Below are 17,546 nucleotides of genomic sequence, written 5' to 3' on the forward strand. Positions count from 1 at the left end.
TGTGTTGACATGGATATGTGTGTGGTCTGCATACTGCAGTCTGGCCCTCACATCCACGCCACACTTGGCATGCTCTACCTTCTTATTCATCGGTCACTTGCCTCCTTCGCACATGCCTGGTCCCCACCTCTGCCCACATTCTGCTATTGTGTGGCCGAGGTGCCATGCCGTTGATGGCTAATGTACTTGGCTGGCTAAGGTTCTCACAGTAAGTTGCGCTGTCGTGTCTGGTGGTTGTGCATTTTGTTTGGCATGTTGTATGGGAGCTAATGACGTGTGCATTCCCAGTGTTGTGAGTTACCTGATTGTGGGGCTGAGCTGTGTGGTGTGTTCATTTGGTATTTGCCAACGAGCAGTGCATTTCCGTGAGTGCCATCCAGGTAGCACTAGTTGATGATGGACTGTCGGAAGATGTAGTGATCATGCACACTGCTTGGGTGACTGGCCATCGACGTTGGTTTAGATTCCCCGTTGGTCCGCCATTTCCAGGACATTGATGGAATACGTGTGCTTTCTATTGGTCGCTGTCTTTGTCTGCGCTCCTCAGTGTTGGTCGGGGGGGGGATCCTGTGGGGGGGGTCGGTGGGTGTTGTGGCCCTCTTCGTTGTCCGTGCTGCATGATCAGTGGCTCCATGGCATCTGTTGTTATTCAGGTGTGGCTCTGGGCTAGACTCCCTTTTCTGGTTCAGGCTGTCGTCTGACTTTACACCAGGTCAGAGCAGGTGTTAATTTCCTGCTGCTAACTTGCCTTATCTCATTTTTGGGGATCTTATCACCTATCTGGCTGGTCGTTGTGAATGTTGCGGTGTGGTGTTGTCACAACTTTTTGCACGGGAACACCTACTCTGCATCTCATTAGCGATAGTTGCAGGGGTCATATTTGGCGATGTATTTTCGTGGCTGCTATCGCAGATAATCTGGTGATATGGGCTGTTAGCACCAGTTTGTGAATGGGGCGTAAGTTTTATCGCAACTTTGGCTGCGATAAAGTGCAGATAATGCAGCAATAGTTCCTTGAGAATATGCCACATTGAGTCCCAACATCTTTAATGAGGAAGAAGACTATGTTCATGTAGTGGCTTTCCAATTTAAAAGGGTAGTGGGTGGCATGCAGGGCATTCAGAAGTCTCACTGTACCTATAGTTCACCTTTCCCCACAACCCCCATGCTCTGCTCCCTTTATCTTGGTGGGGATATTCAGGAGTTTGGCGGGGCTTCAACGATGATGCCCCTGTCATGCCATGCACCTGTAACTGGGAAGCTGTGGCTGGGCTTTGTGATCTACGCCCCTCACTACACCCCTTTTTATGATCTGTTGAACTTTCCACAGCCTATTCTGCCCTTTGCCAGGTGAAGGAGGCTTTGGGTCCCGCAGACATTGCCTTATGAGCTATGATCCCAACGGCCCCAAACATATTGTTTTGTGGGTGTCCGGTTTGGGCACTGGGGCACTCACTTAAGGCCATGGGGGATAGGGTCCTGGGGTCATAAAGGCTCAGAGAGGGGGCACATGCCCTCCTCCCCTCAAAATAAAAAATGACCACAGGGATGGGTCTTCCCGGACCCTAAAGGCTTAGGGGCACCTCCCCTCTGCTTTAAAAGTATATGACCCCAGGGGATGGGTTCCTCTGAGCCTGTAAAGGCTCAGGAAGGGGTCTACATGATTCAAATGATTCTAAAAATGGGTTTCCCTGTGGGCGCCGGGACAGCAAAATGATTAATAAATAAGCAGCAGGAGACACTGACATTTTATTTACTGCTCCTTGAAGACCAAGGACCAATATTATTTTGAGCTTGGTGGGACCCCTAGAATAGGGAAGGACACCACTAATCCTTTTTTTAAAATATTGTCACAGAGACTTGTTGGTTTTATACAAAAAATATATGTTTCAGAATTTTTCTTCTAACATTTTTCAATCCACAAAATGTAATAATAAAAACTATGCTAAAAGAAACACTCGGACATTTCTTTTCATTAAAACTTTATTAAACTTTTTTATAATATTCACAATTATTAAACATTGCATGTTGACGCTTTGACTAAGTCAGTAAACCTGCTTTAGGGCAGCCAGGACAAAACATATAAAATAAATGAAGGGGAGGCCCGCATGGCCCTCAGCTCCCACTCCGGGGCTAAACATAACAAATAGGTGTGCCTGCTGGGCCTACCGATGCAGGGGGCCCGGATAGCCCACTGCAGCCCCGGTGTCCGACACTCTCTCTGGGCACATAAAAATATGAATGCCGATGGACCCGCCACGCCCACTCACCCCCGGGAACAGCCACCTCCCCGGGATACTTACAAATATGTATGGCCTGTCTGCGTACTTCCCCGGGTCTAAACATATAAAATTAATGTGAGGGGACCCGTGTGGCCTCCGGCAGCCTGACCGCCACTCATAGGGCACTCAAACATGTGTGCGGACAAGCACGGTGAGCACCACCACCTCCCCAGGGCTAACCATATAAAATTAATGCGAGGGGGGCCAGTGTGGTCCCCGCAGGCCCGGGAACCGCCATCTCCACAGTGCAAATATGTATAAATGAATGCGAGGGCCCACATGGACCCCTCCAGCCCCAGGAACCACCACCTCTCCGGGGCACTTAAAAAAATATGCGGAAGGGCCTGCTGGGCCCGCCCGCACCCCAGCGACTACCACCTCCTGGAGCTATACAGATAAAATTAATGCCTGTCTGTGAGGCCCCTTCAGCCCCTGGGACCACCACCTCCCCAGGGCTGGGGCACACCGCACCCCAGCAACTACCACCTCCTGGAGCTATACAGATAAAATTAATGCCTGTGAGGCACCTTCAGCCCCTGGAACCACCACCTCCCCAGGGCACTTAAAAATATGTTTGCAGGTGGGCCCACCCTCTTACCGGTGCTAGCCATATAATATTAATGCGGTATGGCCTGTGTGCCTCCTCCTATGTCTCCAGGGACTGCCACCTCCCAGGGGCACTTATAAATATGTATGCACGTGGCCCCATTTGGCCCTGCCTGGGTCCGGGGGACTGCCACCTCCCTGGGGCTAAACATATAAAATTAATGCGAGGGGACCTGTGTGGCACCCACAGCCCCAGGGACAACCCCCTCCCCGGGGCTAAATACATAAAGTCCCGGGGTTTGCCACCTCCCCGGGGCTGAAATAAATAAATGTAGATGGTCCATCCCAGACCCCTTGTCTCTGGAACCGGTACACAGTCAAAATATCGAGTTTACATTTCGACCTACCAAAATATCGTGTTTGAAATTTCGAAGGTGCAGAATATCGTTGTCAAGAATATCGTTGGACAGAATATCGACCCTAAGGTAAGTAATATCGAAATTCTTTATATCGATGTAATTAATATCGAAGTTAGTAATATCGATAGCATATATATCGATGTAACTAATTTTGATGACACTAATATCGATATTTGTATTATTTTTTTGTTTTTTATTATGTATGTGTTATATGTTTTATTCAAGTATTTAAAAAAAATTATATTATATGTGTATTAATTTTATATATTAATACATTTATTTATAAGTAAATTATATGTTTTAGTACCAGAGCAGGTTGTGGGTTTATAGGGGAATATGGTGGGAAGTAATTTAATTGTAATTATTAAAATATTTATTTATGTATAATTTATTTTGTAATTAATTATTAATTGGCAATTAAATATTTTATTTGATAAATTAATTATTTAATTGGTAATTAATGTTAATTTTAATTAAATGTAATGTTTTAGTACCGGAGCGGGTTGTGGGTTTATAAGGGAATAGGGTGGGAAGTAATTTAATTGTAATTAATACAATATTTTTTTATGTATAATTTATTTTGTAATTAATTATTAATTGGCAAATAATTATTTTAATTAATAAATTAATCATTTAATTGGTAATTAATGTTAATTTTAAATAAATGTTATGTTTTAGTACCTGAGCGTGTTGTGGGTTTATAGGGGTATTGGGTGGAAAGTAATTTTATTGTAAATATTTAATTATACATTTTTAGTTATGGATAATTAATGTATTAAATAATTATTAATTGGTAATTAATTATTTTAATAGATTATTTTTTAAATTGTCAATTAATATTTGTAATTTGTAAATATGTTTTAATAACTAGAAAAATTAATTAAATAATTGTTAAACTTTTTCTTTTTAAATATTAATTTGTATAATGTATTTTAATTTTTAATATTGATTTACATTTAAATAATATTTTATTGTTATGATAAATAATTTATTTTTTAATATTTATTATTTGGTGAGTAATATTTAATAATTATTATTTATTGGTGTTTGTTGTTAATTTATTGTCAATTAATTATTCAAATGTAATTGGTTTTATTAAATATTAATTGTTTTGTATTGATGTTGATGTATTTGAAAAATTAATTATACATTATTTCAAATATAAACATTATTTAAAAGTATGCTAAAATAAAAATCTATGTTATTAAACGCTTTCCCTACTGTTGCACCCTTTGGAGTTTGAATAGTAATTTTTCACCCTACGCTATCCAAAGCTTTCCCTACTGTTGCACCCTTTGGAGTTGGAATTGTAATTTTTCCCCCTATGCTATCCAAAGCTTTCCCTACTGTTGCACTCTCTGGAGTGGGAATAGTAATTTTACCCCCTACACTATCCAACGTATTCCCTACTGTTGCACTCATTGGAGTGGGAATAGTCATTTTTACCTACCCGCTATCCAACGCTTTCCCTACTGTTGCACCCACTGGAGTGGGAATAGTAATTTTTACCCGTACGCTATCCAATGCTTTCCCTACTGTTGCACTCACTGGAGTGGGAATAGTATTTTTTACCCACCCGCTATCCAACGCTTTCCCTACTGTTGCACTCTCTGGAGTGTGAATAGTAATTATTCTCCCTACACTATCCAATGCTTTCTCTTCTGTTGCACCCTTTGGAGTTGGAATAGTAATTTTTACCCTTACGGTATCCAACGCTTTCCCTAATGTTGCACTCATTGGAGGGGGAATAGTAATTTTACTCCCTTACGCTATCCAACGCTTTCCCTAATGTTGCACTCATTGGAGTGGGAATAGTCATTTTTACCTACCCGCTATCCAACACTTTCCCTACTGTTGCACCCACTGGAGTGGGAATAGTAATTTTTACCCGTACGCTATCCAATGCTTTCCTTACTGTTGCACTCACTGGAGTGGGAATAGTAATTTTTACCCACCCGCTATCCAACGCTTTCCCTACTGTTGCACTCTCTGGAGTGGGAATAGTAATTTTACTCCCTACACTATCCAACGCTTTCCCTACTGTTGCACCCTTTGGAGTTGGAATAGTAATTTATACTCTTACGCTATCCAATGCTTTCACTACTGTTGCACTCACTGGAGTGGGAATAGTAATTTTTACCCAGCTGCTATCCAACGCTTTCCCTACTGTTGCACTCTCTGGAGTGGGAATAGTTATTTTTACCCACCCGCTATCCAATTTTTTCTCTACTGTTGCACTCTCTGGAGTGTGAATAGTAATTATTCTCCCTACACTATCCAATGCTTTCTCTACTGTTGCACCCTTTGGAGTTGGAATAGTAATTTTTACCCTTACGGTATCCAACGCTTTCCCTAATGTTGCACTCATTGGAGGGGGAATAGTCATTTTTACCTACCCGCTATCCAACACTTTCCCTACTGTTGCACCCACTGGAGTGGGAATAGTAATTTTTACCCACCCGCTATCCAACGCTTTCCCTACTGTTGCACTCTCTGGAGAGGAAATAGTAATTATACCCCCTACACTATCCAACGCTTTCCCTACTGTTGCACCCTTTGGAGTTGGAATAGTAATTTTTACCCTTACGCTATCCAACGCTTCCCCTACTGTTGCACTCACTGGAGTGGGAATAGTAATTTTTACCCAGCTGCTATCCAACGCTTTCCCTACTGTTGCACTCTCTGGAGTGGGAATAGTTATTTTTACCCACCCGCTATCCAATTTTTTCTCTACTGTTGCACTCTTTGGAGTGTGAATAGTAATAATTCTCCCTACACTATCCAATGCTTTTTCTACTGTTGCACCCTTTGGAGTTGGAATAGTAATTTTTACCCTTACGCTATCCAACGCTTTCCCTAATGTTGCACTCATTGGAGTGGGAATAGTCATTTTTACCTACCCGCTATCCAACACTTTCCCTACTGTTGCACCCACTGGAGTGGGAATAGTAATTTTTACCCGTACGCTATCCAATGCTTTCTCTACTGTTGCACTCACTGGAGTGGGAATAGTAATGTTTACCCACCCGCTATCCAACGCTTTCCCTACTGTTGTACTCTCTGGAGAGGGAATAGTAATTTTACCCCCTACACTATCCAACGCTTTCCCTACTCTTGCACCCTATGGAGTTGGAATAGTAATTTTTACCCTTACGCTATCGAACGCTTTCCCTAATGTTGCACTCATTGGAGTGGAAATAGAAATTTTTACCTATCCGCTATCCAACACTTTCGCTACTGTTGCACCCTATGGAGTTTGATTAGTAATTTTTAGCCTTGTGCTATCCAATATAATTTATATTTATTTATGTATTTTATAATATTTTTATTATGTTATATAATGTTGTGTTCAATTAATTATTTACATATTGAAAGTATATTTCATTGTTTTTATGTATTAAATATAAATATTTATTATTATTTCATGAGTGTTGATGTGTTTGTAATTTATAGTATTTGTTAATATTTTTAAATTAATTGAAAAAATAATAAATATTATAATTAATTGAATATATATTACACATTGTATGTTTAATTTTAAGTAAATGTTTAACATTAAATATGTATTATTTATTCATTTTAAACATTCTAAAATATTTTTACATAAGTTTAAATTATATACCAGTATCATTTACTTTATATTTCTTTTTTTAATAACAAAAAAACGATATATTTAATTACAATATTTTTAACATCGATATTTTAGTTTCGATATTTTTGTACTTACCATGTTGTAGATAGGGTGTCGATATACTTGCCTTCGATATTCCAGCGTCGATATTTTGTCTGTCGATATCCTGTATCTCGATATTCTGTCAGAGATTCTCTGGAACCACCATGTCCCCAGGGCTCAGTTTTATGATTGAGGGAGGCTGTGCACCCCCCTGGAGGACCCATAGATGGCCCTGAGGACAACCATCGCCGATGGCTGGCCGCTGCTAGCTCCTGAAGATTCCCTCCCTTATGCGTGCAGGGAAACAGATGAATACACTCCTCCTGCTATTTAATGCAGTTTCTTGCTTGTGACAGCAATTCTGTGTCCTGTGAGAGACGGGGTGCAGAGAATAGTGTCACAGCTTTTCCCACGGTATTGCTGTTCAAAGTTGTTTATAGGGTGATGGGTGGAAGCAAACAGACCAGTCAGAGGGTTTAGGGTTTAGATACTTGTTGAAGAGAAGAAGTTTCAGTTTCTTCTCAAAGTAAGGGAATTAGTGATTGTCAAGTAAATCCTGAGGCAGTGAGTTCCAGATTCCTGTCACATTAGTGGCGAAGGAGCTGGTGCAAGATTTGTCTTTTTTAAATTTTGGTGGAATCAAGAGAAGAATGTGAGAACTTCGGAGAGGCCTTCTTTTGACCAACTTTTAATGTATTTGATAGGTAGTCATGCAAGTGGTTTTGAGTAAAGCTTTCACTTCGATTGGTAGTCACTTGAGTTTCCTGAAACTGGAGTGATGTGGTCGAAGCTGCTCTTCCCCAAGAGTAGTCTAGCAGCTGTGTGAAATGTGGCTTTCAAAGGGGCTATGTGTGTTTTTGTGGCACCCATAATTATTGTGTTACCATAGTCTAACTTGGGGAGGATTAAGGATCGCACCACAGTTTTTTAGGTCTACAATAGGGATGAAGGGTTTGACTTAAGGTGTTTGAACATGTAGAAGGCACTGTTGGTAGAGGCATTTATATGCTTTTTCATGTTCAGGTGACTGTAGAGTGTAATTCTGGGGGATTTAACAGAGTTGTGGATGGATAGTTTGCAGTGTAAAGCAGTGAGGTGGTTGAGCCAGACGTCTACAGGGAAGGATTTTCCTTTGGGTTGGATACAAAGGAGTTCGGTTTTGTTTGGGTTGAGCTTAAGGAGGTTGCGGGACAGCCAGGATTAAACTGTGGAGAGAGTGCTTCTTAAGTGCTGGTTGTCTGTGACGGATGAGAGTTTCATGTAAAGTTGGATGCCAAAGAGATGGCAGGCAATTTCAACTTGATTCAGGATCATTACAAAGGTTCTATATAGAGGTTGAAAAGGGCCAAAGACAGGATTTACCCTTGAGGGACTCCTTGGAAGATTGTCTTTGCTTTTGAGGTTGAGTTGTTTAGTTTGATTAGCTGTGAGCGTTGTTTCAGGAAGGACATGTACCACTGTAGGAAAGTTCTGTTGATGCTTGTCCACTGTGAGAGGGTGTTTAGGAAGATGTCATGGTTGACAGTATGACAGGCAGCCGAGAGGTCCATGAGGACTAGGAGAGAGGCCTGACCATCACCCAGAGATCTGTGTAGGTCATCTAAGGTTTCAGCATTGCAGTCTCTGTACTGCATCCTTTCCTGAACCTAGATTGGAAGGCATTGTGTAAATTATATCTTTCAATATGGTTGCTGAGTTATGCAAGCACACATTTTTCAATGGGTTTGGCCAGGAGCGGGAGGTTAGTAATTGGTCTGTAGTTGTTAAGGTTATTCTGGTAGGCAACTGGCTTTTTTAAGAGGGAGTAACTTGATTGAGTTTGAGGGGTGCCATCATGAAGCTGCTTGATAGGGAGGAGTTGATGATCTTGGTCCACACTGGAGAGATGATGTGACAGAGATTGTTTTACCAGTACCACAGGGAGGGGGTCGGAGATGTGTGATGTTGGCTTCATGCTAAGAGTAATTCCAGGACTTCTTCTTCAGGGATATGGTTGAATTTTATCCAGGTTGCAGCATTTTTCCTTTGCAGGGAGTTGAGGATGGAGTATTATGTTGCAGGGAGTGGGGGACATCCATCATTTAGGGGAAGGCTTTGGGAGGGCCCTTTTTGCACAATGGGGCATCCTTGGTTCACGGTGTGTAGGTGGGTGGTTTAAGAGAGAGTTTAATTTTAGTGATTTTTGCAGTGCTTGGTAGATTTATTGATTCATTGTTGGGGGAAGAGGAGGTTTGCTGCTTGATGACGTTGAAGAGATCTATGGGACTGTTCCTAGACCGGTCCAGTTGGTCTAGGAAAAAATAGGCTTTTTGGGCCAGATGTAGGTAAATCCATTTTACCGATTCTAAAATACCGAATTTTACTGAATCGGTATTCTAGAATCGGTAAATGGAATGTAGGTAAAAATTCAGTAATTTTTACCGAATCAGTAAAATTCAGTATGGTAGACTCGGTATTTACCGAATCGGTATTCCATTTACCGAATCGGTATTCCCCATTCATTCCTATGGTCCTTTTTGGCCATAGGGTTGAATGGGAAATACCGAATCGGTAAATACCAAATCGGTAAATACCGAATAGGTAAATACCGAATCGGGAAAAAAAACCAAAAGTGAAACCTATGAAGGCAGCCAATCAGGTGCAAACACACTCCCCCTCCCTATCAGGAAGTGGCTACCCAGGCAGCTGCAACTAATTAGAAGGTTCTGGAGAGGCAGTCAGAGCTGAGCAGAGTCACAAAGCAGCAGGGAGAGTTTTTTGTAACTTTACAAACTGAAAAATGGCAAGCAGCAGTGAAAGCCAAAAGGCAGACAGGAAGAGGAAAATCAAGTTCAGCAGCATGGAGCTGCAGGTACTTGTGAAGGAGGTAGTGAGGGTGCACAACAAACTTTTTGGCAGGCAATCCCTCACTGTTGCCGAGTCTGCCAAAAGAAAAATCTGGCTGGCAATTGGTGAGAAAGTGAATGCTGTGGGAGTCACAACCAGGAACACTGAGGACCTTAAAAAAGATTCTATGACCTCAGGAGCCTCACCAAGAGGAAAATGGCTGAAATCCACAAGCAGGCAGGCCTAACCGGTGGAGGCAGGAACACAGCCCCCCCCTGACTGACCTGGAGGAGTTGGTGGCCTCAACCATTGAGGCAGACAGCGTCTGCGGACTGGGAGATGTGGACAGCTCAGCCAGAGCTGCAACAAAAAAAGGTAAGACGCATGCGCAGCATGACACCCCATACCAACCTGCTTCCCTTTACCCTTTATGGACAAGCAAACCCCAGTCCAGTACTGCTAGCACCATACAGGAGCAATGCATCATGGGAAATATAGTCAGCAAATGTAAGACCATGTGTAACAGCGCAGACATCAGCAAATTAGTGAAATGATTGCAGATAAATGAAAGTGAAATGTGTAAATCATTTATTGTAGTGACCGTGACACAGTAGCACTCAGTTAATATACGCTCATTTATACCTAGGGGCCAAATCACGCAGTCGACCCACTGACACAGAAGGGACTGCACCAGAGAGGGAGGAGAGTGAGGAAGCAGGTCCAAGCCAAGTGCAAGTCTCGCAGGACGAAGGTGACACAACTAGCATGTCCCTGGAAGATGACACTGTACTGACCTCAGAGTTGCTGCACTCCCCACAGCTTTCCCAATCCCCTCACTTGCAATTCTCACCAGAAATTTCACCATCTCTGCTCCAGTCCACTCCTGTAACCCTACCAGCCAGGAGGCGTGTTGTGGCCCCACTATCATCAATGGAGGCAGCAGAGGGTGAGGGGGAGGCTGAAGACACCGTGGATGATAGGTCAGCAGCACTGCAGTCCACAAATAAGACGGGCCCTTCTCACAGAACACAAAGCAAAGTCAGCAGTGCAGGTGGATGTGGTGAGGGCACTGTGTTCCGTGGGCTGGAGGGGAGCATGGTGCGCATTCAAAGGATGCAGGCCAAATCAATGCAAGCCTACCAAAGCCAAATCAGAGCCCTGAATGTGCACATAGGAGACATAGGGAAGGGCATGAGAGATACAGTGGAGGCGAATAAAGCAGTTTCACAAACAAATAGGGACATTGCAGCAGGGATGCAGCAGATGAGCCACTCAGTAACGCAGCTATGCTCTAAACTTGACAGTGTGTCACACACATGGCGCAGGGATGCCCGTGCCTAGAATACGGCCATCAATCGCTTGACCACTGCCACATCCCTGCTATGCAGGAGAGGCATAAATATGCAGGAGGCATTAACGCATAATACAACTGAGGTCACCAGGAGCATGGCCTGAATGACCAGTGCTCTAAATGTTGATATCCCACATAGCACAGAATCCTGACCTAGACGTGCCAGAGGGTGAAGACACAAGTAGCCGGAGCAGCATAGCAAGCTCTAATGTGGAGACACGGAGGAGTACCAGGCGCCAAGCTGAGGCTGCAGGGCACGCTGAACAAAGTGAACAACATCCAAGTGGCTCAGGGAAGCGCGGGCGCAAGTGAAATTACCGTTCATGGGTGAAGTAACCTGGGACACACAGTCCCCACGTGCATATTATTTTTTGTTGCACTTACGTGCTTAAACGTTGTGGCACCATTAAAATATGTTAGCCCCATACACAACCTGTCTGTGTCTCATTACTTACAGTGTGAGGCGGAAAGCCGGGACCTCTGAGTGTGTGTGTGCTGTTTTAATACTTTATTGACCTTACTTTCACGGAACTTGTTTTTAACTTTTCACTCTGCCGAAAATAGCCGAAAATTGTAAAATTGCAAACCGCACTCTCGGGCTTACAAGGGACTGCTCAGATTTGCCCCAACTTGCTTTCTTGCCCTGCCTCTGGCCCATTCAGCCAATTAGGCGCTGCCTGGGTGACAGTCCCTAGCCACCGCCATCTTGGGTGAGGAGCAGGCGAGCGTTGCAGTGCTCGGCCCTCCCGCCCTCGCTGGTATAAAAGATCATGGTTCCCAGAGCACCGATTGACAGTCTGCCTGTGTCCTGAGGCGGAAAGCCGGGACCTCTGAGTGTGTGTGGGCTGTTTTAATACTTTATTGACCTTACTTTCACAGAGCTTGTTTTTAACTATTCACTCTGCCGAAAATAGCCGAAAATTGTAAAATTACAAACCGCACTCTCGGGCTTACAAGGGACTGCTCCGATTTGCCCCAACTTGCTTTCTTGCCTAGCCGCTGGCCCATTCAGCTGATTAGGCGCTGCCTGGGTGACAGCCCCTAGCCATCGCCATCTTGGGTGAGGAGCAGGCGAGCGTTGCAGTGCTCGGCCCTCCCACACTCGCTGGTACAAAAGATCACGGTTCCCAGAGCACTGATTGACAGTGTGCCTGTCTCCTGAGGCAAGTGAAATTACCGTTCATGGGTGAAGTAACCTGGGACACACAGTCCCCACGTGCATATTATTTTTTGTTGCACTTACGTGCTTAAACGTTGTGGCACCATTAAAATATGTTAGCCCCATACACAACCTGTCTGTGTCTCATTACTTACAGTGTGAGGCGGAAAGCCGGGACCTCTGAGTGTGTGTGTGCTGTTTGATTACTTTATTGACCTTACATTCACGGAGCTTGTTTTTAACTTTTCACTCTGCCAAAAATAGACGAAAATTTTAAAATTACAAACCGCACTCTCGGGCTTACAAGGGACTGCTCAGATTTGCCCCAACTTGCTTTCTTGCCCTGCCGCTGGCCCATTCAGCCGATTAGGGGCTGCCTGGGTGACAGCCCCTAGCCACCGCCATCTTGGGTGAGGAGCAGGCGAGCATTGCAGTGCTCGGCCCTCCCACACTCGCTGGTACAAAATGGACACCCCACCTAGGAAGCGCAGCGGACGGGTGCAGCGGGCGCGACGATGGCGCGCCCAAGGTGCGCCTAAGGTAAGCCCGTCTGCGCCCGTCCGCGCACGACCGGGCCCAGGGGCCAATTCCCCTGGCCTACGACTGACATACTCTCCTAGGGAGCTACACCTATTAGATTCAAACACCCAGACTTTAAGTACAACTACTCTGGCTAAGCTAAAGGAGACCAACATCTTACGGACTAGTGGTAGCACGATTATGAATCCCCAACCACAACTGAAATTGACCAGTCTGAACACGCGGTCGTTACAAAAACATCATCTAGAAATGTTTACCCTCCTCCAGAATGAGGACATAGATGTCCTAACCCTCACAGAGACTTGGTTGGGTGATAGCTCACTACCAGACATCATTGCAGCCCTTCCAAGCGATTATGACGCTATGTGGCACAATCGTGCAGATAATGCCAGGGGGGGGGCGTGGCAATTCTGTTTAAAAAAATGTAACAGTTATCAAACTAATATCAGAAACGGTAGACCTTGCAGATATACTTGGGGTGAAGATTACTTTTAAAAACACTTGTCTTGCCCTTCTTACAGTCTATCGCCCTCCAAAATCTAACCCGCTGTTCAATGACCTGCTTGCCCCCATTATCTCGGATATTTGCACACGCTACCTGAAAGTATTAGTAACTGGGGATTTTAATGTGCATTGGGACAAAACTCATAAAGACGTAGCAACCCGACAGTTGGAGACCACCATGACCACACTTGGCCTCCAACAATTAGTAGAGGCACCCACACATAACAAAGGCCATATTCTTGATCTCATTTGGACCTCAGATCTGGAGGTAGCTCTTACAGATATCCGACCCTGTATATGGTCGGATCACTATTTAATAAACTGTGATATTCCAATAGATGGGTATTTGTCCCAACCACCCCCAAAAATTAAAAAAGTACGTCAATGGAAAAAAGTTGATTCAATAACTCTGACGGACACCCTCCTTAAATACACACAATTGCTTAATACCCTTGGTGATTTGGACCAGGAGTATGCGAACATTATGCAAAATCTTAGCCAGGCCATCGATCAGATGGCACCCGAAAGGAAACATAAGATCAACGGAGCAGTGAAAGGGGCTCCATGGTTCAACTCCTCTCTGAGGGAATGTAAAAGAAAGCTCCACCATTTAGAGCGATGCTGGAGGAAAACAAACGATCATATAGAACTGGACCATTATAAAGCATCTCTTAAGCTTTATAAAAAGTGCATTCTGTTAGCAAAAGCGGAATACTATGAATCCCGAATTAACAACGCCGAAAATACACAGAAAGAAACTTTTAAAATGTTGACAGAGCTAAGCAAGAAAGCAGAAAAATCAGAAACACCGATAGACTGTAACACCTTCCAACACTACTTCCTTGACAAAGTGAAAACTATACTCTCTGACATTAACAATACCTCCAGCAGTTGCCCTCACTGCTGCACTCTCAAATCCCCCCCTCAGAACATACCATCTCTAAGTTTCCCCAAATAGACACAACAGTTCTTGGGCAGCTTATGAGTCGAACCAAATCAGGTTCCCCATCGGACCCATGTCCTCCTAGCGTCTTCCGAATGGCGCTCCCTACCTTAGAGAGTCACATTATCTCCTTACTCAATAAATCATTAGATACCGGATATCTACCATCAAGCCTTAAAGAAGCACGAGTTAGGCCCCTAATAAAAAAGCCTGGGGTTGACCCTGCCAATCTAAAAAACTACAGGCCAATATCCCAGCTGCCTTTTCTGTCCAAAAGTTTAGAACAACACGTCTTGAGATCACTCTCAGCGTTCCTGGAGACTCACCACCTGCTCCAGGAGCGCCAAGCGGGGTTTCGCGCGCACCATAGCACTGATCTGGTGATGCTCTCAGTGCTTGATGAGCTCAGAGGTATGGCTAACAGTAAGAAACCGTGTGCCCTGATATTATAAGATCTGTCAGCGGCATTCGATACTGTCAGCCGCACCCTGCTTCTGGACAGACTGGCCGCTTTTGGGATACAAGATCTAGCCTATCAATGGCTTAAATCCTTCCTTTTTGGGAGGACTCAAAGGATTCAATTAGGGGACCTTACAACTGACCTGGGTACAATTGAGTGTGGAGTCCCTCAGGGCTCTGCATTATCCCAACTTCTATTCAACATCTATCTGCAGCCCCTAATTGATTCCCTGGTAAACATGGGCTGCAGAATTTTCAACTATGCCGATGATACTCAGCTGCTACTCAGCATCGACAACACAGCATCTGCACAGACCCAGGCCCAAAACATCCTTAGACACACTGTGAGTTGGATGACAGCGAACTCGTTGAAGATCAACCCGGACAAAACAGAGGTCCTAGTGATTTCAGCCGCTGAATCACCTTGGAGTGACCTGTTTTGGCCTCAGGACTTAGGTCCTACCCCGAAACCATGCTCAAATGTGAAAAACCTTGGTATAAAGGTTGACCATGAGCTGTCAATGGCCAGCCAAATTTCCTCAGTAGTAGGGACCTGTACAAATTTAATTAGAAGCTACGAAAGCTAGTCCCTCTTCTCTCCACTCCTACGCTTCGCACAATTGTTTCTGCAACAATAATCTCAAGATTGGACTACGGGAATGCCCTTTATCTGGGCTTGCCTAAAACTTTGACCGGTAGGTTACAAGTGGTCCTAAATGACGCAGCTAGACTGATCTTTAGGCTACCAAGACGGACCCATGCCTCCCCATTGCTGCGCAAACTGCACTGGCTCCCCATAAAGCAGAGGGTGGAGTTTAAAAGTTTATGCACAGCTCATAAAGCAATCCATGGCCAAGCACCCGCCTACATTAAGGACCGTCTTGAGGTTTATAACCCCAAACGATCACTAAGGTCCTCCAATGCACAATTGCTGTCTTGTCACCTGTACAAACTGGCCACCAAAAGAGGGAGATCCTTCTCTGTGCTGGTGCCACAGATCTGGAACAAACTACCGGAGCCTCTCCGCAAAGAATCAAATCTGTTGCACTTCCGGAAATCATTAAAAACGCTCTTGTTTAGAGAAGCCCTAAGCACTGCGTATTTTTAACCGCCACACGTATTTTCCATTCACTCAGCTGTTGTTTCTTTCCACCTGTTATTAGCGCCTAGAGACCTGACGGTGATTTGGCGCTATATAAGTCAAAATTAACATAACATAACTTACTCAGAAATAGTTGCGTGTAATCTCTTCACGTCTGTATCTGCCATCACTTGGTGTTGACACTCCAGCAGGTTGTGGTTCAGGCACAGCAATCTCGTCGTCATGGTCCTCAAAGTCTGACAACTCCACCTCTGTGCCCTTCTTCACGGCAAGGTTGTGCAACATGGCACAGGCAGCAATGATTTTACAGCAGGTGATGGGGGTATACTGCCGGGCACCTCCACTCTTATGCAGGCACCTGAACCTGCTCGTCCATATACCAAAGGTACGCTCCACAATATTTCTTGTGCTCTTGTGGGCCCTGTTATGTCTCCTTTGGCTGGGTGTTGAGGTAGGGGGTGAGGATGAAGGAGCGGAGGGCATATGCACTGTCCCCTAAAAGGAAATGAGAGTACATTACTCACATGCATATATGTACTTCTTTCTGCAATAGGTGTTAATGAGGTCTCACACTGTGTCTTACCTAGCAGGTATCCTTCACCAAATTCCCCTGCTGTCAGCCGTGCATAGATACCGTTGTTTTGAAATATGAAGGAGTCGTGGGTACTCCCAGGAAATTTTGCCGTAGGGTCAGTGATGACGCACTTGGCATTGCAGATCAACTGCACATTGATGGTGTGCGTGGACTTTCTATTCCTATATATGTATTCGGTGGCAGCAGGGGGACAAATGGGAATGTGGGTCCCATCAATGCAGCCAATGATATTGGGGAAATGCGCCATCAGATAACAGTCAGTTTTTATTTGGAGCAGTTCAGCATGGGTTTCAGGGAAAGTTATATACTGGTCCATTCTCTGTAGCATGGCGTCAAGGAATTTGTGGAAAAAGCGTGACAGGCTGCTCTGGGTCACCCCACCTACTGCAGCAACCACACTCTGGAAATTCCCTGACGCAAGCAGGTGTAGGCTGCACGTGGCACCTGCACGTGGGGTGGAATGGCGTGCGCCCTTGGGGTACTGTGCTGCAACAGTGGGTGGAGGTCCATGATGAGGTCCAAGATGGTGTCTGAGTCCAACCTGTACCTCTGGAGAATCTCTGGCTCTGTGAGCATGAACAAGGTGATCCTCTGTCTGTAGACCTGCTCCTGTCTCAGCCATTCCTTCTCTCCTTCCTCCTGTAGCCGTAGCCGCCTCGCAATGACATAGAATGCTGCCATTGTGAAAAAAGTATTGCATTTTGGGTCCATTTCTATAGGCTGCACCTGGTTACCACCTGATTTTAATCCATGGTAAATACAGACTCTTAAATACCGAATTTCAAGCTAATTCGGTATTTAAGAGCTTACCTACATCTCAATATTCAATTTTACCTCTTCTTAATTACCGAATCGGTATATTTACCGAATCGGTAAATTCACCAATTCGGTAAAATTACCGATTCGGTAAATTTGCCGATTCGCAAACTGTTGCGATTCGGTAAAATTACTGATTCAGTAAATTTACCGATTCGGAATGTTTACCAATTCGGTAACTTTACCGATTCGGTGAATTTACCGATTCGGACAATTTTCAGTCCCCTACATCCCAAAAGCACAATACCGGTCGGAAACGGCCGAAAATCTGTATTTTCGGCCGTTTCCGACGGGTATTGGGCTACCTACATCTGGCCCACAATCTGAAGAT

The sequence above is a fragment of the Lissotriton vulgaris genome, chromosome 12, assembly GCF_964263255.1.
Source record: "Lissotriton vulgaris chromosome 12, aLisVul1.2, whole genome shotgun sequence".
In the NCBI taxonomy this organism is placed as follows: Eukaryota; Metazoa; Chordata; class Amphibia; order Caudata; family Salamandridae; genus Lissotriton; species Lissotriton vulgaris.